General features: G+C 45.3%; 1 long non-coding RNA gene across 1 annotated transcript; it reads left to right on the top strand.

The window, feature by feature from the left end:
- The first annotated feature begins 743 nt into the window (after positions 1-743).
- Positions 744-21,853, top strand: LOC137159662 (uncharacterized). The gene is made up of 4 exons (XR_010921692.1): positions 744-885; positions 2,243-2,307; positions 20,095-20,242; positions 21,778-21,853. It is a non-coding gene; the product is annotated as an uncharacterized lncRNA (long non-coding RNA).
- Positions 21,854-22,432: the final 579 nt, after the last annotated feature.

Raw genomic sequence — 22,432 nt, 5'->3', positions numbered from 1 at the left:
AGCTATTAGATACTGTTTTACTAAACACCATTTATTCTGGATTTAGGACAATGGATTCAATAAAATTACCATCCTGGATTTCCCTGTTTGTGGCTCAGTGAATTCCAGAGCAATGCAGGTGGCAATGATATAACTTAGGGTTGCCATCTGTCCAGGTTTTCCCAGGATTATCCCTTTTTTTGGGGCCGCTACCCTGGGTTCTCAATACATGCTGCCAGCTGTCCAGTTTTATGGGCTCAGGTTGATTCTGGATGTCTTGATTTTTTCTACCTCAAAGGTAGCAACCCTAGTGTCACAGAGGGCAGCGCTGGGCCTGTAACTGGAACTTATTTAACAATTTTGTTGTTGAGGCAGGAAACAAAATAGATCCCAGGAGTGGCTTGGCAACACTAGTACAATTAATATGTTGTAAAAACTTACCCCAGCCACTAAAGGCAGCAGATAGGAGTCCTATTCACGTAGGGAGCAAAGGTGCCATTTGAACATAGTCACTTTTCTGACCATAAATGCACTTTAAAGGGCTAACAGGTTTTTCTCTTTGCTTGCAGAAAAAATATGCCATGAACCCTAATGGATACTAAACGTAAACAGAAGTAGGCACACATTCAAAGTCCTTTTTATTTTTTTAAATACAGGATTTGAGCTTTTCAAGAAAACTAAATCAAAGTTAATAAAAGAATGAGGGTTTTACCTTCAGCGCTCTTAACTAGCCGATCACCTCACCTGTGCTAATCAGTCAGGTCCTGCCTCCCACAAGCCCATGCAGTAATGTTTTCTCTTTGTCTACAGCACTCTGCCATGGCTGGTTAATACCTTTCTTCAAGCCTTTCCTGCATTTGCTCCTCAGAGAAGAAAAGAGAGAGAGAGAGAGAGAAGTGCTATATGGTAAGCCTCATTCATGTGAATGGAAAGTGTAGGGTGAACATTTACCCTACCCACAGGGGGAGAAATGGGAGGAACAGATGCCCACCCAAACAATAAACTTCTCAGGGATTCCATCTCAGGCTTATCTGAAGCTAAAAACACACCATGGGAGGCCAGGTCTCCAGAACAGACTTGAATTCCCACCTCCCTTCTTACCACCACAGGGTCCTTTGGAAGGAAAGGTGCTGTATAACTGTAAGAGTATTATTTATATGCTCTGCTTGGGGCTATCCTCAAAGACCTCTTGGAAGTAGAGTAATGGCAGTAACTGAGGCCAGCTCATGCTCTCTTGGTTTAAAAGAATGGAGGCAGGTCTCTCTCAGCAGAGGGCACTTGTCTCTAATTTATTCCCATCTTTGATCTGTAGAACCAGCATTTGTTGAGCTTTCCGGAGCTGTACAAGGCCTTGTTCTTTTACCAGGAACTGGGAAGGAAGATTTGAAGAGTGGGGCTGATTTCTAGAATAGATCTATGTTGTGGGCAATCGATTCTGTATGCACTCCCTGAAACATGTTGAAGAGGGTTGATTTTATGAATATAAATGCTATGATATGAAAAATGTAAGTGAACAGTTCAAATAAAGTCAGTGAGAGAGAGGGATGGCATAATTCCAGTGGGAGTTGGAGATGCTTGTGCAATGCCTTTATTATGGGGACAAATAAAAAGCAGGCCAGCTCCTGTTCCTATTAAAGCCTGTGGTGGTTTTCCCATTAACTTCATCAGGAATTGGACTGGGCCAAGACTCTTCTCTTAATTACTCTTTTTTAATTATCGTTAGTACTGGTTTTTTTCCCAGTAAAAGTTTTCATCAGTTTTATGCAAAGGCAGTGATGCACATAGATGTCATTCCCATGCAGTGCCCAAGGGATAGCATGTGCCTGAGCTGAAAAAGCAGATTTCCCAGCAAAACACTGAGGGAATTCATCCATCCGCTGCAGTCACTTTGCACCAGCGAAGTCAAAGGGGCTATGTAGTCATTCTGGTGAATTCCCTTTGGAGCAATGGAGACCCTCACCAGGCACAGAGCTGGCTCCACCAGCTCTAAGCTGCCTCTGCAGCATCTCCATCCTCTTCCATGCCACTTCTGCGGGGGGGGATGCAAGGCAGGCAAGAGCATGGCTAGGGTATACCTGCACCCTCCCAGTACCCCACGGAAACCCCTGCAACAGGTCTCCAAATTATGGCAACCTGAGAGCTGGTCAAGCCTGCACTTAGGTCCAAATTAGCCCTCAGACGCCCTTGTGTAGATGAGATGTAATTTTATCTCCCTGTTCTGAATTTGCCTTTTTTTTTTTGCTTTCCATGTGCTGTCTGAAAGACCCACACAAACAACTGGGGAAACTGTAACACTGACTAGATGCACAGCGCTGCCAAATGTACAAGGTAAACAAACAGAGGAAATGTGAGTGTGGAGGGTACTTGTTCTCTAATCTTCAGTGATAGTGATCTTGCGTATGACAAGTAACAACAGCAGGTACAAGTTGTATGGACAGATGTGCAATTTGTATATCCCAGTCCAATGTGATGATTTTTTTTTTTTTTTAAATTAATGATGTCCTTTAAGGCTGCTTTTGTTGTTCTTTTAGGAAAAGGAAATTAGGGAAATTTTTGTCTGTGTGGTTCCTTGAGACCCACATGGAGTACCCTGCGGCTTCTTGGGTTCCTGCCCAAGCCCGTGCTCAAAGAGAGTGTGCATTATGTTTTCACAAATGGGGGTATTCAGTGAGCCTTCTGAGGAGATGCCTTCTGAACCTGCTACAAAATATTTCAATTGTCTAGACCATTTTTATTTTTAATTTTCCCCTTTGAACCAAGCAAAGGCACTAGTCCTCAGTAAGCAGTATGCCTATGTAAGTTTCACAGTTTACACTGGAATCTTGTTTAAAGCAACAACAGCAAAAATTTGTTTAGCATGATCTTCTATCATATGAACTGGGTATTTTTTCCTACTACCCCATAACTCAAGAACTGAGACAATAGCAGTTTAGCTCAAGCTTTAAAAACAAACAAAACTTTAAATAGAGACCAAGCATGGAAAATTTTAGTTCCAAAAGTGAATGTTTCAAACAGTTAAGAGCATGTGAAAACGGGGTTACAATGGAAAACGTTTCATGACTTTAACTATAGCATCTGCTGAGAGCGAAAGAATAAAAAGCAGTCTCAGAAGGGTATTGTAAGGTCATGATTTAACCATTCCCAACAAGAGCCCTTAGCCAGCAATCTCTGTAGTTAAGAGGGCTGAATTAGAATCTCCCCTGGAGGCAACTTCTGTGCTGGCAAGTAGCATATAAATTTACCTAGGATTTTAATCAGAAATAAATGCTCTTAGTTATTGGGGGGGAGGGGGTTGTTAAAAATAGAGTACTAAGTATGCACAGAACTTAAGGAAACATATGGGAAGTTTAAAATAAGGTGTATCAATGGGAAGTCTAGCGTTGCTTCTCTGAAAGCAAGGGGTTGATTTCTGGCTCCATCGCTGAGCTGGTCACACACATTATAGAATGCAGGTCTGGGTGTGTTAGGCAATTGCAATGTTTGCATTTGTTTACATTCATGATAGAAAAGGTCTGTTCACAAAAAAAAAATACTTCCAATTAGGCTTGCACAAATAGCAGCCCTCTTAAATTTCTCACAAAGTTCCCCCTCTAGAAGTCACTTAAATTACAGATGAAAAAATCAATTTAAAAAAAAGGCAACACACCATAAGGTTTCCTCTTTTATATGGGAACTGCCCTGGAAAAAGAGAAGTTACTGTGAAATAATGCTGTCACCCATTGAAAAGCCTGAGAATCAGCTGAGTTTCTGTTAGTTGAACTCCAGAAACACCATCTCATAGGAGACTTAAAAAAACCCCCCAAATCTCTCATTTCTTTTTCTCCTATGCCAGCTTGCAGATCATACCTGCTATGTGATCGCATCATTATCTGACCAGCATTCAGATTAGAATTTTTGAAAACAAGTTTTGTTTTTGACAAATCAGCATTTTCTTATTTTAAAAGTTTAATTGAAAAATTCCCAGTCATCTCTACTTTTGAGGTTCACATGTCACTAACTCAGCTTTATAAATTGTGGCACCCCAGTGCAATGGGTGTAATAAATGTATACATTGAGTATAGTAGGAGGAGAACTCCTTACCTTTCCTCTACCCTAGGCCCATGAAGTACTGTAAGGAACCGAATGATACCCCTCTGGAAGACCTTCCCAGGACCCCATCTATAACACTACTTCAAAACGCCTTAGAGCTCAGATACCACAGGAACAAGTGCAGTAAAAATGCCTAGAGATATTAGATGTCAACGGCAGAAATAAATTAGTAGAAAAAAAGACAGCCCCCAGACCCAATAGCACATCCTATCTGGGAAATTCAGCATCCCTGTGACATTCCCCTTTCCATCCTCTCTCCATTTTCTTTGGCAAAATACATCCTACTATCTTGTGGAATGATTCTTGAATGTGGGTGCATGCTCAGAACAATGGTTTTCTGGAGGATGAGTTGATCACAATAGGCACTGGAATTCCACATCACCAAATGGCTGAGCTGGAAGGAAAGGGGGAGAGAGAGAGAGAGAGGGAATCAGCTCTCTGGCTTCACAAATGACCTCAGCTGAGTGTGTACATTTGTCTCAGATGCAGATGATAAGAGTACCTCTTGGCCCACCCCTGGAGGTAACAGTAGCAGCGGGGACTAGGGGGCCAAAAGAAACTGAAGTGCAGAATTCATGTCCCCCTGCAGATATTGTTTCCCCCACAGAATAATAAATTCTGCCGAGGAGGCACTGCAATTATACCTCGGCTGCTGTGGCACCAGAAGAAAGGGCAGCTGACTCATCACCAGAGCAGCCAGCTTCAGAGAGGGAGGGAGCACTTTGGCCTTGCTCCCCTACTTCTACAAAGGTTCCAGCACCCTTGCAGTTGGGTTGCATTGAATGTACCACCATTCTCTCGTTCCCACAATGCATACGGAGCAACCATTGCAAGAATGAGGAAAAATAAGGCTAAAAAAACCTTGCCATTTTCACACACACCTCTCTTTCCCAGACACTGTCTCTGCAATTTGGGCAGAAAGGAGGGATCCAATGCACAAACTCAGTAGCCAAAACCTCCCTGCCTGGGACAAGCAGCTCACAGCTGCTAGAACTTCCCACACCATCAACCCCATAACATGTGCATGGGTCAGATTGGGTACCCAACCTTTCCACACCTCACGGATGCAGGTGAGGGAAATCCACATGGGATACTACCTGTGAATTTCACAAAACTTAGATCCAGCTCTCTTGTGATGAAGGTAATCAAAGCTCATACTTCAGGGCATAAGGTGATCACCATGGTAATCAGGAAGAAAGCCATGGATCAGATGAATGATGTATGACCCACAGCACAAGGGAGGGGCCTACACTGCCTTTCTCAGAAGCAGCCAGCATTAGCTGCTCTCACAAGTCAGAAGCAGGATACTTGCCTAGAGGGGGCAATAGTCTGATGTGGTATGGCAGTTCCTGTAAACTTTACAAGCAAGTTGGCTCATGCACTTTCAGTGCAAGGTTGTTTTCTCTTTCAAAAGGCTGTGTGATCTGTGCTTTCCTGAGTCCTCCCCTCAACCAGGTTCCTCCCTCTGCCCCACTGTTTATAACAGCTCCCTTCCCCCCAATGCCTACTGAGCTCCCCTTGTTCTGGGTTTGTGTGTGTGTATCACTTAAAGCTACCCTGTCCCACAGGAGCAGCAGGCATGCTGGATCATGGCCAGATCTCTTCCCCCTTCTCCTGCTTGCTGCTGTAGTATGAACACAAACACAGCAGAGCAAGTGGACTGGAGGGCAGAACAACGCAAGACAGCTCTGGGAGGGGAAGGGCACTTCATTATCTGTAGAAAGAGGGAGGGGCAGATTATATATCTGCGTCAGCTAGCCCGAAGTTGCAGAGCCGAAAATGCAGCTGAGCCTTCTTTAGGCAACTGGGAGATTGCGACTGGACAGTGAGCGAATGCTGCAACAGAGGCTTTTACGGATACCAGGGTGGTAAATCTTCTAATTAAACATAAAGAGCTCAGAAACGTGGCTCACATTAGGACTCCACCTGAACCTGATTTGGAAGAAGAGGGCGAGGAAGCTGTTTGGTACCTGTTCCCTGAGGATGTATGCGGGGTGAAGTGGAAGGAAAAGTCCATGCACCTGTAGTCAGTTGTGGACGGATGCTTGGGGGATGAAATGAAATCCCCAGAAGGGGGACTGGGTGGTTTGGGGGATTAAAGTGTCTGCGGCTGGAATGCTGTGTCCAGTTCTGCTACCCACAATGCCAGAGGAATGTTGATACATTGGAGAGGAATGCCTAAAATATTAGAAAACCTCCTTATCTTGATAGGCTCAAGGAACTCCATCTATTTAGCTTAACAAAGAGAAGGTTAGGGGGTGACTTGATTACTGTCTGTAAGTATCTATATGGGGAACAAATATTTAATAATGGGCTCTTCAATCTAGCAGAGAAAGGTATAACACAATCCAAGGGCTGGAAGTTGAAGCTAGGCAAATTCAGACTGGAAATAAGGTGTAATTTATTTTTTTTAGCAGTGAAAGTAATTATCCATTGCAACAATTGCCCAAGGGTTCTGGTGGATTCCCCAGCACTGGCAATTTTAAAATCAGGATTGGATGTTTTTCTAAAAAAAGCTATGCTCTAGTTCAGCAGTTTTTAACTGGGGGGTCCGTGGCCTCCCAGGAGGCCGTGAGCTGGTTTCAGGGGGTCTGCAAAGCAGGGCCTGTGTTTGATTGGCTGTGGCCTAGAGCAGAAAGTTTGGAGCCCTGAACCCTAGAGCCGAGCAAGGCAGAAGCCCCAAGCCCCACCTGCCCTATGGGACTAAAGCCTGGAGCTCCCCCTCCCCGCTGCAGTTTTTATAGCATGTTCGGAGGCGAGACCTCAGAAAGAAAAAGGTTGAGAACCCCTGCTCCAGGCATTATTTTGGGGAAGTTCGATGGTCTGTGTTATACAGGAGGACACACAGTTGTCCCTTCTGGCCTAGGCTTGGAATCTATGAATAGTGCTTTGATCAACCGAAAGTGCAACCCTGTGACCCCAAACTACTTGTGTTCAGTAAAGGGGATGGGTGGTTCATTATTTCAGGGGCTGCTGGAGAGATGAATCACATTTTTCAGGAAAGGAGAGTACAGGGGAGATTGAAAGGTGGCTTTCCAGAAGGGGAAAAGAAGGTATCTGTCTTTTCCAGTGTATGTGTGTTATGTGAGGTGTGTGTGTGTGAGAGAGAGAGAGAGCTTCTGCTTGCATTGTTGGTGGAGACAGAGGAAATATCTCTTATCTATTTAAATAACACAGGTGCCTGGAGCAGCCAGCAGAGTTGAATTGGCCCTACATTTTTCAATACCATTTATGCCTTTCTCCTGCCACCTTTCAGCATGCATTCAACTCCTGATCTAGAACAGCAAGCACAAACCTGCTCTAAATTTAGAAGCTGAGATGGGAGAGGTAAGGGGGACCAAAGTTACAATCCTGGGCCCAATTCTGCCTTCAGTTACGCAGGTGCCACTCTCACTGTAGTCAACAGGAGATGCACCCATGTAAACGAAGAGAGAGTTGAGCTCCTGAATGTGTGTGACTGACAGGCACAGTGCCAACAATCACAGTTCAGAGGGCGAGAGAAGGAGCTTTGTGAGACTTGTATGAATAGGCTTATGCCTCTTTAAGGGGACTCCAGCAGGACCCCTTTCCCTCTTCATCTAGCTACATGATGTCACTTTCCCACGTTGCCTCAAGTATGCAAGTTTGTCCATATAAGGCAGGCACGAGGCAGTCAGGCTTTCACCTTTCCCCCGTCCCATCTCTGTACCGCGGGTGGTGGGCTGGACTGCCGTGAGCCAACCTTACCTTAGATGGCTATGAAAACCTCTGGCCTCTTTGCACGGCATTTCAAAGTTAGCTGCAGCCCCGCAGGCAGCGGTGGGTGGCAGCAGCCGGCAACCGACTCTGTACATTCTTCCTTAGTGTGTAACGGGAAGGAAAACCCAGAGCCTGGCAGGGAGCAGCCATTCCTGGAATGCGTCTCCTTGCAGCCGTGTCTGCTTCGGCTTAAAGGGGTACAGACACTCTTTCTTTGCTTTTGGCTTTTCAGATCCCATCTGTCGGCAATGATAGCCTCAGGTGGTGCGGGAACTGTCCTCCCACTTCTGTGTTTGTACAGCGCCTCACACAATGGGTTTCTTGTCCATGACTGGGGCTCCTAGCAACTGCAATAATACAGATAATAAATAATAATGCCCAGGTAGGGTAAAGTGAGACCTGGAGGCTCAAATTCAAACCTGGAGTCAGGGAGTGTGACTCCACTGGAGGATTTGCAGTCATGCCCAATTTACATCAGCTCTGAATTTGATCCAGCTGGCCCAATCAATCATTTTCCTGTGGCCCTTTTACCTCAGCTAGGCAGCTGTAAAAGGGTACAGAGCAGGCCTGCCTTCCCTACAGGCAATATCCCCTCCCCTCCCACACACACACCATGCCCAGGTGCTGAGCAAGCTCTGCCAGCACTGCATCACCTCAACAGGAGCCCCAGGGGCCAGAACGGGCTGGGCCAGGCAGAGGTGGGGTGGTTGTGCAGACTAGAGGAGGTAGGGGATGATGTGGAAAAAGCAGAGGTACTCAATGCTTTTTTTGCCTCTGTCTTCACAGACAAGGTCAGCTCCCAGACTACTGCACTGGGCAGCACCAAATGGGGAGGAGGTGAGCAGCCCTCAGTGCTGAAAGAACAGGTTCAGGACTATTTAGAAAGGCTGGACATGCACAAGTCCATGGGGCAGGATGCAATGCATCCATGGGTGCTGATGAAGTTGGCTGATGTGATTGCAGAGCCATTGGCCATTATCTTTGAAAACTCATGGTGACTGGGGTTAGTCCCGGATGATTGGAAAAGGGCAAATATAGTGCCCATCTTCAAAAAAGGGAAGAAGGAGGATCCGGGGAACTACAGATCGGTCAGCCTCACCTCAGTCCCTGGAAAAATCATGAGGAAGGTCCTTAAGGAATCGATTTTGAGGCACTTAGAAGACAGGAAGGTGATCAGGAACAGTCAGCATGGATTCACCAAGGGCAAGTCATGTCTGACCAACCTGATTGCCTTTTATGATGAGATGAATGGCTTTGTGGATGTGGGGAAAGCAGTGGACATGATATACCTTGACTTTAGCAAAGCTTTTAATACAGTCTCCCACAGTATTCTGATCAGCAAGTTAAAGAAGTATGGGTTGGATGAATGGACTATAGATGGATAGGAAGCTGGTAAGATCATCGGGCTCAACGGGTAGTGATCAACGGTTCAATGTCTAGCTGGCAGCTGGTAACAAGCGGAGTGCCCCAGCGGTCAGTGCTGGGGCTGGTTCTGTTCAACATCTTCGTTAATGATCTGGAGGATGGGGTGGAATTACACCCTCAGCAAGTTTGCAGATGACACTAAGCTGGGGGGAGTGGTAAATACACTGGAGGGTAGGGGTAAGATACAAAGTGACTTAGACAAATTAGAGGATCGGGCCAAAAGAAATCTGATGAGGTTCAACAAGGACAAGTGGAGAGTCCTGCACTTAGGACGGAAAATCCCATACACTGCTAAGGACTAGAGACCAACTGGCTAGGCACCAGTTCTGCAGAAAAAGACCTGGGGGTTACAGTGGACAAGAAGCTGGATATGAATGAATAGTGTGCCCTTATTGCCAGGAAAGCTAATGGCATATTGGGCTGCATTAATAGAAACATTGCCAGCAGATCGAGGGAAGTGATTATTCCTCTCTATTCGGCACTGGTGAGGCCACATTTGGAGTATTGTGTCCAGTTTTGGGCCCCCCACTACAGAAAGGATGTGGACAAGTTGGAGAGAGTCCAGTGGAGGGCAATTAAAATGATTAGGGGGGTGGAGCACAAGACTTATGAGGAGAGGCTGAGGGAACTAGGCTTCTTTAGTCTTCAGAAGAGAAGAATGAGGGGGATTTGATAGCAGCCTTTAACTACCTGAAAGGGGGTTCCAGGAAGGATGGAGCTAGGCTGTTCTCAGTGGTAGTAGATGACAGAACAAGGAGCAATGGTCTCAAGTTGCAGTGGGGGAGGTCTAGGTTGGACGTTAAGAAAAAGTTTTTCACTAGGAGGGTGGTGAAGCACTGGAATGGGTTACCTAGGGAGGTGGTGGAATCTCCTTCTTTAGAGGTTTTTAAGGTGCGGCTTGACAAAGCCCTGGCTGGGATGACTTAGTTGGGGTTGGTCCTGCTTTGAGCAGGGGGTTGGACTAGATGACCTCCTGAGATCCCTTCCAACCCTAATCTTCTATGATTTTAGGGGATCAGGTGTGGTCGGAAAGGACCTATGCTCAGTTATTCTGCACCCCTGCCAACCTCTACAGGAACCACCACCATGGCGTGCAAGTTAGCACACTTCCTCTTCCCATTCACGGACTTTCTCCAGCCTTCTTTTGAGGGCACACGCTTTTTAACCTCTCTGGACTGCATCATTTTATCCATTCCTACAGGCAAGGCCTGTGTACTCCGTGGTAAACTGGGCCTACCTTCTCACACACTCTTGTTCAGCAGACTGAGGAATCTGTGGCAATTCCACTTAGATTGAATTCCACGGGAGCTTCCATTTTAAATGTAAAAAATAAAGTCAGTGCAGTAGCCCCATGTTACTTTTGTATATTAAATTCAGTTTATTTTAGGCTGTCCCTCCATTTTCCAGTATGCCTCAGATTCCTGTATCAGCAGCACATAAGTTAGTCAGAGACATTGTCAGGGGGAAACTAAAGGTTTTAACAGCTGGGTAGGGGGCAGCTCTGGGTTATGGACTCCGGCCATACTCCTCTTCCCCTGCCAAACCTCCTGTTCTGCGGCTGCTGGGAGAAAGGAGACAGCATAGCACTGCCCCAGCAGGGGAGCCCCCCCACCCCTTTATGAATTTCCTGGGGCCCATTTCCAGTTCCTTTATGTCGCTCTTGGGTGGAACTGCAAATTGGCCTCCTCAGCTAGATGTTACTGCTAAAACTGCAATTGTCAATAATTGAACTGTCATCATTAGCATGATATTTCAAAGTTAGCCGTCTTCAGTGAGATGAACAAGGCAGGTCACATCACTAAGAGCCAACGTTTTAGGCGCTCTGTGGAGGCTGGAAGATTGTGTGCATCGGTTACACTTGGTTCTTGCTTATAAGGCTTCCTGGCAACCATTATTTTAGAACTAATGTGGTCGTAGACTCAGGACCACAGTTTGGAAGCCAGCGGCAAAGCCGCAGCAAATGCCACAACTGTAGAATTGCAGAGTACTCAGCGTCTTCCCCTAGGTTGTTTTCTTCATGTATGGTAGAATGCTGAGAGCAACAAAGTCCCAACAGCCTTCAAAGAGTCAAACTATGACAAGTTTATTCATGTGTTGCATGGTTTCTGGATGGCCTTCGGTTCCCCGTTTAAGCCAGTGGTCACTGCATATGTCCAACATGGCTTCCTGCTGGGGCCTACAGAAAGATAGGGAAACTCTGGCTTTAGGCATCAAGCAGGCATAGCAATGGCTGGGTACCACAGCTTCCACTGACAGATGCCTTCTGTAAATCCTGAAGGTAGAGTGTGCAGCTGCAGCAACGAGCCAAGGCAGCTGGCATGCTCGAAGTGGCAACAGAATCTTCAAAACTGTCCCTGCCTCAGCTTTGATTATTCCAGAGATTTCATGACCGTCCAGAATCAAGCACTGACCTTTCCTAGTGCATCGCTTCTCTGATTTGTACAGACCCCAGTCTGTGTTTCCTTCCTTATGCCCCTCTCCTTTACTACTTTCAAAGCAGCTTTTATTTTAGAATCAGAGGAAGCACAAAAGGCAGTTAAACATCGTTCAGAAAACTTGTCAGGGGCAAGGCACACAATGGGGCAAAGAGATGACGCTCTTGGTTTGAAACCTGCCAACCTCCCACATTGCCGGCAAAACCACAGGTGTATATCACATGAGCTGGGAGGGAAAAACCCTCCCACAGGACAAGTTTGTGAGGGATCAGATGCTGCCTGCTCTCTGGCTGTCTCCTGCCATGCTGGTAAAAACAAGCAGTTCTAATGATACATCTGCATCTGATTTTTTTTTTTTTAAGAATTTTTTACCCTCTTTTCTCCCTCTGCTCAGAATAGCTATTTGTGTTTTCAGCTAGGGTTTATTCATTTATAGCTCATCGTCTGATGTGAACCTACAGTGATGTCGTCATGCTGCAGGTATCAACCACAGACGTTGTTTGACTGCTGCTGATGCTGCCACAAGCACAGCATTATGAATGCCCACTGCAAGCTCAGACAGAAGATTAGACTGTATGGCTGTTGAGGCAGAGTCTTTTTGTTCTGTGTATGTACAGCACCTAGCACAGTAACTGGTCCACAACTGAGCTTCTAAGCAGTACCACAGGACAAACAAGAAGAAGAAGAAGAATGAGCTGAGTAGGGGAAAGTGTATCTGAATACAAAATACCTTCCACAAGAGCAGGGGAACACACACAACAGCACACACAAAATTACCAGCCAATGTCTTTTTGCATATGGAATCCAGAACACTGATCCTGCAGTGCAGTCAGGCTATCTGCCAGCCAGATAGAGAGAGCTTGGTACCAAGAATAAATTCCCAATACAGGAGCCAAAAAAAGAAGCTGGGAGACAGCTCCCTGCCTCAGAGGTGGGGAGCAAGTAGCCGAGAGAGAATACCTTCCCCTGGACCATATGTATATAAAGGAGTTGGGACTGTGTATGTGTGGCCTAGGCCGTGAACAGCTGCCAAGTACCCTTTGATCCCCTCCCACATACAAGTGTGAGAACTGAGGGTCATTGTTAGGGTTTCCAGATAGCAAGTGTGGAGAATCGGGACAGGAAGTGGGAGGTTATAGGTGCCTATGTACGATAAAGCCCCGAATTATCAGGACTGTTCCTATAAAATCGGTCACCCTAGTCATTGAGGCTCAGCTTGCACAGCCCAAAGCCACACATCCTAATAGACTGAGCCCTCGTCTACACTACAAATTTATGTCAGTATAACTACATAGCTCAGAGGGGTGGAAAATTGACCCCCCTGAGTATCACAGTTACACTGACTGAACTCCCAGTGTAGACAGCATTGTGTTGACAGGAGGGCTTCTCTCATCAACATAGCTACCGTTACCCGGGGAGGTGGAGTGCCCACGCAGATGGGAAAAGCTCCCTCGTCACCACAAGTAGTGTCTTCACTAAGTACTACAGCGCTGTAAGTGTAGACAAGCCCTGAGAAGGATTGATGGGCCTGGGCTCCATTAACTCTACATCAATGAAGCAGACCTAATGGGGCCTGGAGGATTTGAAGCAGTCCCCTGGGTTTCTTTCTGCTTCAGAGGGTGAGTCTGAGTTAGATCCAGGCCCGATTTATATAACTTGACACCCTCCATTGTGTCACGACATGAAAATGTTCCATTATGACCTTATGATACCATCCCCTCATGACTGCACACTGACACAGCTTCAATACGTGGAGACAGAGGTGGGGCAGGTTGGGGGTGTGTGTGCAAGACCAACCTCATGAGGGGAAGGAGCCAAAATCCTAAAGCTGGCTTATGGCCACCTGTCCTGAGTGACTCTACAGCTGATCTATTGCTAGCTATGGTGGCCTGATATTACAAGTGGCAGACCCATGATTAATGCCCTATAGGCCGTGGGTAACAGGTAAAAATCTAATCTTTTCAAGGGAGATCATATCCTGTTCGTCCAATGAGTTTGGGGGGTGCGGGCGCGCTGCTGAGGTTTAGATTTAGTCATGTAGGTCTGTCTGTTCTCAGCTTTCTGTGACCTGTCTGTCTGCTGTTCTGGCCTCTGACATCCATTCACTGATTTCACATGCATCTCACAGCTGCTGGTCAGATGTCATTGCAACACGTCACCACTGAAATAAACAATTTATGCTAAGAAAGTGTGGAGACGGGGGCGACTGTGAGGCACACCCAATAGTCAGAACGAGGAGTAAAGCACCTCACAGCGTTTTGAATAGTGATCCCTATTCTGATGTTGGCTGCATAGCAACAGAAAATAGCATCCGCCTTTACATTAGCAAATGGATTTTATGCAACTTTTGTCCACATACACATGCTGCAGAAATATGGCTCTGAGTTCTATAACTCCTCCATCTCCCCTATTACTTCAGCACATATCTACACAGCAACTGGGAGCATGTTTCCCAGCACCAGTAGACAGACACACTAACTCTGCTCGAGCTAGCAAACTGAAAATAGCAGGTGTGGCTGAGGCATCACAGCTGATGGCGTGGGCTAACCCCAGAGTACAATCATACCTGATCCCCCGAGTATGTAGTCAGGTGACTAGCTCAAGACACTGTGCTGCTGCGGCCACACTGCTATTTTTAACATAGCACATCTGTTGCCCCGCACTGGGATGCATGCTCCTAGCTGCTGTGTAGACATACCCTTAATTACGTCTATCTTATGAGAAGTAAAATCAGGGACCGGATCTATTATGGTTATTGTGACTTGACACAGTCATGACCCTTTTCACAAGGGTATTTAACCTCATTGCCCTGGCCAAATTCCAATGTTACCATGTCCTTCCCTAAATTCCCCTTGTTGCTGCATATGCTTTTCTGATCCCGTTGCTGTTGCTAACCTATTTCTGCATGTTGTTAACCAGCTGCCACCTTCCATCCCAGAGCTGGCTGTGTTTCAGTGATGGGTGAACTGATGGTTCTATACATATGTGTATTTACATCTATTCATACACAAAAAGTTGTGTATCGGTTAAAGTTGGTCTACACATAACATATCTAACTTACCCTCAGAAGCAAAGCAATGAAAAAGTTAAGCCATCTAACAACATGTCCACTGTTTTCCTCCACTTAGATTTCACTAACAACCACAGACCATACATTGCAACTTTATCTCTGCCTCTAGCTGGCACAAGACTTCCAACATCCCCTTCCCCAAACTGCCCCTGCTCCCTTAGGGGTTATGGTTCCATTCTGTGGTCTGCAACACAAAGGGAGTGGGAAGCCTTCAGTTCTCCCCAGCCTGGGATCACCTTCCATGGGGTGGTCCTGAGCAAGTGTGGTGCCTGCACAATCAGCTCCTATGGTAGCCCCCTGTAATTCCCTTGTAGGGAGTATGGCCAGAGCATGGTGCACTCTGGCAATCATTAACCAGAGTAAAGTCTCTTGGAGACTATAGCCAGCTGGTGTAGGCTGCCTTAACATGCCCCCGCAAGCTGTCCTAACATGTGAGGAGGCAAAGATTGATGCAGATCAGTCCAGATAATCAGGGATCTTTAACTGGCTCTCTTACATCTCCCTTGTGCAAAAATGGATCTTGGCACAGAACAGAATCCAGACCTATGTCCCAGCGACCTTACAGAATTTATTAATAGAATCATAGAATCATCGAAAATTAGGGTTGGAAGGGACCTCAGGAGAACATCTAGTTCAACCCCCTGCTCAAAGCAGGACCAACCCCAGCTAAATCTTCCCAACCAGGGCTTTGTCAAGCCAGACCTTAAAAACCTCTAAGGATGGAGATTCCACCACCTCTCTAGGTAACCCATTCAACTGCTTCAACATCACTCTCTAAATAGTAGAGAGTGGGGGGATCTAAAAGGTATATATTATAAGATTGTATTTCATATGAGAGTTGAAAAGGGATGGTAAGCGATTCTAACCACTTGTGTTGATTCTGTTCTTAAACAAACCTGTAAAACAATAGTCAGGCTGTATATAGGTTATAACATGATTCTGCTGTGTAGTTGGACAGGGTCACCTATCTGTCTATGTAACTCTCTGTGAAGGAGAGCATACTGAAATCCATTGCAGTGTGTGAAAAACACCCATAATCCTTTGCCACTGGTACCAACAATTGAGGCAGTATGGGACAGCTGCCCAGATTTTCCAGAGTGCCCTAATGCAAACACAATTGTACAGCATGGTGGGTTTGGACAAGCCTGTGTTGTTGACACACTATTGTGCAGGGGAAATTGTAACTGTGGATGAACTAAAGCTGTAATCATAACAGATGAGTATGTCAGCATGGTTATGTCTGTAGTGTAGATGGGACCAACCAACGTGAGTTGCATAAAGAGGAGGAGGAACCATGACAGGACACAGGCATAACTATGAATAAGTGGTCCAGGAAGATAGAGGGGTCCATGGAGGTCAAGGGATATGATGAAGAAGGAGCCTTCCTCAGTAGAAATAAAGAGTTTATTAATTGCATGCATGGAAAGCCATTCCCACGACATGGCCAGAGTTATACCCCAATTGAAAAGAGTAGAGGATAGTGTTGTGTGAGAAGTAATGAGAGAGGGCTATTTTTGCAAGCATTCTGCTGAGAAACGTAATGCCTGTAAATTGGAGAGAACATCAGAGTCAAGGGAGGGATTTTTAAGAAGGGGTGGGCAGTGATAGATCTGAAAGTTTGGTATTTCTCTCACAAGCGATCTACTGTAAACGGAGGACTGGGATTTGGGGAGATCTCTGTTAAAGACTGTATAACCCCCCTATCTGGCCTCCCCCCCCCATACCACATTGCCACTGCATTCCTTCCTTCCAAGGAGACTGGACAAAACTTACCTCTAAAGCCTGACACAACCGCTCCATAAGCAGCTAGGAGGGTTGCTGCTGAATAAGGCAAGAGATTCTCTCACCCATCTATGGGGCAGAGTCAGGCTGTCTTGGTAACTGCTGGTTCAGGGAGAGAGAGACTGGGAAACAGACCTGTCTCTCCTGCCTGAAAGTGCAAAGAAGGTAGCCCCAGGGATTCTGCTTTTAATCTACTTCCACTGAGTGTTTTGTAAAATGAAGTCCATGGTTAGCACTTCCAATAGGAGCACTCATTGTCTGGGATTTCTGGGCTGGTGTCTGAGCTGACAGTCTCTAATTTATGAGGGATACCTTCTTGTAGCTGTATTTAACTGATTTCCCATCTCCTACACAAATACAGAAATTATTGATGCCTCATTAACATTTAGAGACTTGGGCTCTCATATCCACCCAGCCAGTGAGAGGTGCTGAGCCAGGGGCACACAAATACCTGTGCCTTCACATAAACCCAGCAAAACAGAGGGGCTGAGCTAAACCCACAGAAAGATTTGCCTACTGACATGGCTCCTGGGTTTTCTGTTCTTCCTCTTTCTCTCCTGAAGTCATTCCACTTTTTTCTTTCCTTTTTGCCTGTCTTTTTCTTCCTTAGTTTTCTGCACCTTCCTCCACCTAAATATTCCCACCTCAACCATCTCATCTTTCATTCTCCCCCTTCCACTCCTGTCTGGGCCTACATTCTCCCCTTCACTTCCTCCATTCACTGCTGCTCCCCAAAGCACTGAGTGCCATAAGCAGAAAGGACCATTTTGTTGCCCTTCACATCTTTCCCCCAGAGAGGAGGAGGGGCTCATTGGGAGTGTTCTTCCATCCCTTCCCTTTGGAGCTGGCAGTGAGGGGTCTCTTTTTTCTCCTGGGGAGGAAACAGAATCCAGACTACCAGCTCTAAACTCAGTCCACTAGACTACTGCTATCTCCACACACTGCTCTGTACTACCTTTGACTCTGAATTCCTCCGGTCACTCAGGTTAAGCAAGACCTACTCTTGATTTGGATGACAGACCACCAAGGAAAAGCAAGGATGCTGCAGGATATGGTACTACTATTATTTATTATTTGTATCCAGAAGTGCTAGAGGACCCAAGCAAAATCAGGGCCCCATTTTCCTAGCACTGTGCAAACAAATTCAGAGATAGTCCCTACTCCAATGAGTTTACATTGCTGCTTCATTAGGTGTCACTCTGATTTAGTATTGAGCCAAAAGCCCCAGAATGCTGTTATAGGATGCTGTGCTATTGGAGGCAATATCTGTTAGGTGAGATATAAAAATAAGGTCTTGCTTACTAGTCATTAAAGATCTCTTAGTATTTTTCAGTGGGGTGTTGGCCCCATTAATCTGGTCAAATTCCTATGTGGATAATTACATTCTGCCTCTGTATTAGCCCTGAAGTTTCAATTGGATACAGTGTTCTTCACTTCCTGTCCTACATTGTCATGTGGTGTTCTTGTGCACAATTAAAGACCTGCCACCCTCTACCTCAGAGGTGACTGCATTTCAGTGGCAAGGTTAAGAAGTTTGTAAAGCACTCTGTGATCATTCAAGATTAAAGCCGTTATAGAAACAGAATGGATAATTACTAATAATAACGATTAATTATAAATTCAGTATTAATGAACAAACACCGCTCTTAAGGCAAAGGGGGAAATCTGTGAAAATTCTAATCAGAAAATAAACTGAAGTGCTGTATTTACAGGAGGATCAAAATATTCCTGCTCCCAGAATTATTCATTCAGTAGCACGAGTAAAATATTGTTACCAGAAGTTCCAACCATATTTAGTGAAGATGACTGTAAGTCATTTTGACTCTAGTGATTTTCTTCATTTTTATTTCTCCAGGGATTTACTGGGTGGCCTCCTGTTACCGTCTCCACTTCTCCTCACACTTCACATTCCCTCCTGCCCTCATCCTTGAGCTACTCCTGCCACTAATAGCAGTACCAGTCTTTGGCCTGAAAAGGAATATTCCCAGGGGAGTCTATCAGCACCCCAATGGGCCAAGAGTTTATAAACGTACAAGCTGGAGGGGATGGCTTAGAGGTCTAGCTCTCAGGTTTTTATACACTTAGGGGTAATTCACTGTTGCCCTGTCCTTTGTGGAGTAATTTACAGCAATGCAAAGTGAGTCTAGTGTTTACATCCACTCTGCAGTGGCGTAAATGACTATCTGTAGTGCAGTCATCTATAGTGATCAGTCTGGCCTTCAGGGCCCGGTTCAGTGCTAATTTAAACTGGTTTTACACTATTGTGACTTCACTGATTTCAATGGTTTTAGGGCTTGTCTATACGGAGAATTTCAGTGGCCAGCCACTCGTATAGCTGCACGAGTACAAACTCCTAGTGTAGACAGAGTGAATCACTGCATCGCTAGTGCAGTTTGCCAGGTTCAAGCAGGGGTAAACTTTACTGGTGCAAAGCATGCTTATTAGCAGTTGCCTGCCTACACTAGGGGTCCTCACTGTTACAGTTACACTGGTGACTGGTCATTGATGGCTGAAATTCCCTGTGCAGACAAAGCCGCACTCCTATTTTACAGTTCCAGAGGGGTAGCCGTGTTAGTTCTCTATGCACTTGTATATGTATATGATGATCCTATGTTTCTCATTTCTACCTCTGCATCTGAAAAAGTGAGCTGAGCCTCACGAAAGCTTATGCCTGCTAAAATTAAATTTGTTAGTCTTTAAAGTGCCACAGAACTCACGTTGTTTTTGCTATTTTACAGTGTGACAGAACAATTGGCTCCTTAAATCCCCAGAACCACTAGCTGAAACCCAGTAAATCTAGAGAGGGTCAATTTATTCTTTATTCTTAAACCCTTTATTCTTCCAACAGGGAGTTCAGTGTAGTTTACTGCAGAAGATGTCTTTGGATGAGCCCTTAGAAACCAGGCTTCTGTCTGACTGATGTTGACATTAACTACTTTTTTAAGCAGAGGCTTTTACCCTGTGTCTGTTTCCAAAATTTCCCCATCTCTCCACTGTTACTGAGTGTGCTGCTCCCCTTTACCCTAAAAACGGCTGTATTTCAGTGGTGCTGTGTATACTTACTTTGTAAAGTGCTTTGGGCTCCTTTGAAATGAATGATGCTGTGCTGCTTTCACTATTGTGTGAATCTGAGTAAATACATCAATGTAAAAGATTATCCCCAAAGCGGCTTTTATGCACCTGAGAGACAAGGTGGATGATGTAATCTCTTTTATTGAACCAGCTTCTGTTGGTGAGAGAGACAAGCTTTCCAGCTACATAAGACTCTTCTTCCTATATGCCCCTGAGGCATATAAGCAGCAAAGAGCTGGCCCTGAGATTGGCTGTAAAGCCCTAGGACAAAAGGCAAGTGCTGTTTGAATAGGGCTTTGAATGTCCTTATGGTTCAACAAAGCTCACCTGCCAAGCAGACAAGCATCCTTACAGAAACATATGCATGCCCCTTGGCTGGCTCCCCCCGGGAGTGTGTTACTCATTGCTGGTATTCTGAGCACAAGCAGAATGAGTAGACTAGCAAACAATCGCCAAAAATACCCACATGCCCTTGGCTTAGCTTCCTGCTTTTGTCTGTTGCAGTCCAAAGAACCGGGGCACGGGTGTGTCCAGCCCTTCTTATGGGAGGGCTCTCCCCACAGCACCTTTCACAGTCCTGAGAAAGTTCTACAGCCCAGGGGCTGAATAGCCCCTGCAGGATGGGAGTAACTCCCGTGGAAGTCAGTGGCAGGTACATATATCTTTTGTGTGTGTGTGTGTACGCGCGCATGGGGGGGGGGGGGAATGGCACAAAATAAAAACAGAATAAAGCTCTCTCTCATGTCAGCTTCTTTGGGTTATGATCCCATCTAATCTCACAAAATGGGCCGCATTCCCCGGGATTACTGCCTGGGTGCTTGGGACTGAGTACTCATCTGCCATCTATCATTTTCCACAACAGGACGGTGTCTGCAGGCAAAAACACAGCCTACAAGTCCTCTCCTCCGCACGCTCATTCAAAGTGTTCAGAGGGCTGCTGGTGCTGGCCTGTCTCATCAGCCAGCCCAGGAAAGATCAAACACCACACTCAAAGTCTGTTCAGGCCTTGCCTTTCCTTTCCTTCAGTGCACAGTTTACTCTGCAAGCACAAAATTTACCAAGTAGCACAAACAAGGCTATTCCCCTGACCAAAGCAGACTGCAGGCGCCTGGAGGCCTTCCCCCTTGCATCATTCCCCCCTGCACCTCCAGGATCAACCACAAATGACTACTTGCTTCCTATAGCTCCCCTTCAGTTAAGTTCTTTTAGCCCTTTATAGGAATCACCGGATCCCCTCTATCAGGCCCAAACACCTGCCTTGAAAAAGTTCTGTCTCCAAACAGAGCTGACTGGCTCCAGGACATTAAAAAGGCAGACTACCCTGTTACACTATTGTACAGATGTAGAAGATGGAGATGGGAGAGCGCTATGAGCAGGGTTAGATCGAGACAGGGTTTGTCACATAAGGATTTGGCATTCTAAGGAGACATGACAGCACTGAGCTATTGAGAAATCAAGTATCTATCCAAGGAGATAGGAGAACAAAATCAAGGGGTTCATCAGGGTTTGGGAGGGGGAGAGTTGGGGGAGAGGGAGCAGAGAGCAAAAATGTGCAGAGGGGCTACTGGTATTTTAGAGCCTCAACTATTTTGCTGGATCTGGGCTACATTAGTCTTAATTCACTCTTGTATTAAGTCATATAGTCCATCTCCCTCCAATGCAGCCATGGATTACATGGATGTGATCTCTGATATATCACTGTATTAATAATACACTGATATTTATACTATTACAAGTATTTATAAGGCGCCACATCACAATGACATCTAGGTACACTGTCCACCAGTTAAAAAGAACCAAGCAACATGATATGAATGGAGAACATAAACTCTGTAACACTCTGCAGCAACTAACTCTGTTTTCACAGAGACCACACAGCATCAAGAAGATTAAATATCTGGGATATTAACTACAAATTTTAGGGCTCAAACCTATGAGGTGGTGAGCACCTCCTGGAAGTTGCAGAGTGCCCTCAGCTCATTAATTTCAGCAGGAAATGAGTGCTCTTAGCATCACCTGGGAGGTACATGGTACCTTTCAGTATTGGACCACTAAACTAAATGTGGGAAGGAAATAAAATGAGGGCCTGGGGATATTCAACTATAAAGGAAGGCCTTTTGTCTGAAAACATTGAATTTATCTCATCTCAAGGAATTTTTTAGAACCCTTCTTGTTTTGTTTCCCTAGATCTTGATGAGTCAAACATCCTAAGGTTGGAAATCCTGAGCTGATAAATGAGGAACAATTAAAAGGTGAATTTTACATGGCATTTTTATTGTCTTTAATCCATCGTGTGATATCCTAAAGATATGCATAGTCTTAAAGATATGCATAGTCTCAAAATTACCAGCTGAAAGTGCGGAACAACTCTTTACCAAACATTCATCAAATGTTTATGGAAAATAAATGTAAATGTATTTTTAAATATAATGTATTTTGGGGGCCTTCTCTGATGATTCCCCTATTTTTCCCAAGTTAGCCCCCCATTTTGCCTCAAAAAACAATCATCACCGTCATCTTCCTTCCCAGTGAACTTATCAATCTCTCTATAATGATAATATCACCTTACATTTTATAACATCTTTAATTTCTGAAGCACTGTGGTCAAGATTTTTAAAAATGACTAATCATTTTGGGTGCCTCAATTCTGAGTCGTCCAGTTTGAGAAATCTTGAGGGGGCCTGATTTAGAAAATGGAAAGTATGCAGCCTCTGAACATCAGGCCCCTTTAATATGCCTCTAGTTGGGCACGCTAAAATCGAAGGACCACAAATCATTAGTCACCTTTGAAAATCTTGGACATTATGCATCACATGTACAAAGATGATTTTACCCACCACTG

The sequence above is a fragment of the Emydura macquarii genome, unplaced genomic scaffold (assembly GCF_026122565.2).
Source record: "Emydura macquarii macquarii isolate MOO-44397 ecotype Brisbane River unplaced genomic scaffold, CSIRO-AGI_Emac_v2 contig_1876, whole genome shotgun sequence".
Lineage (NCBI taxonomy): Eukaryota > Metazoa > Chordata > Testudines > Chelidae > Emydura > Emydura macquarii.
This window is presented reverse-complemented; position numbering and strand designations above follow the sequence as displayed.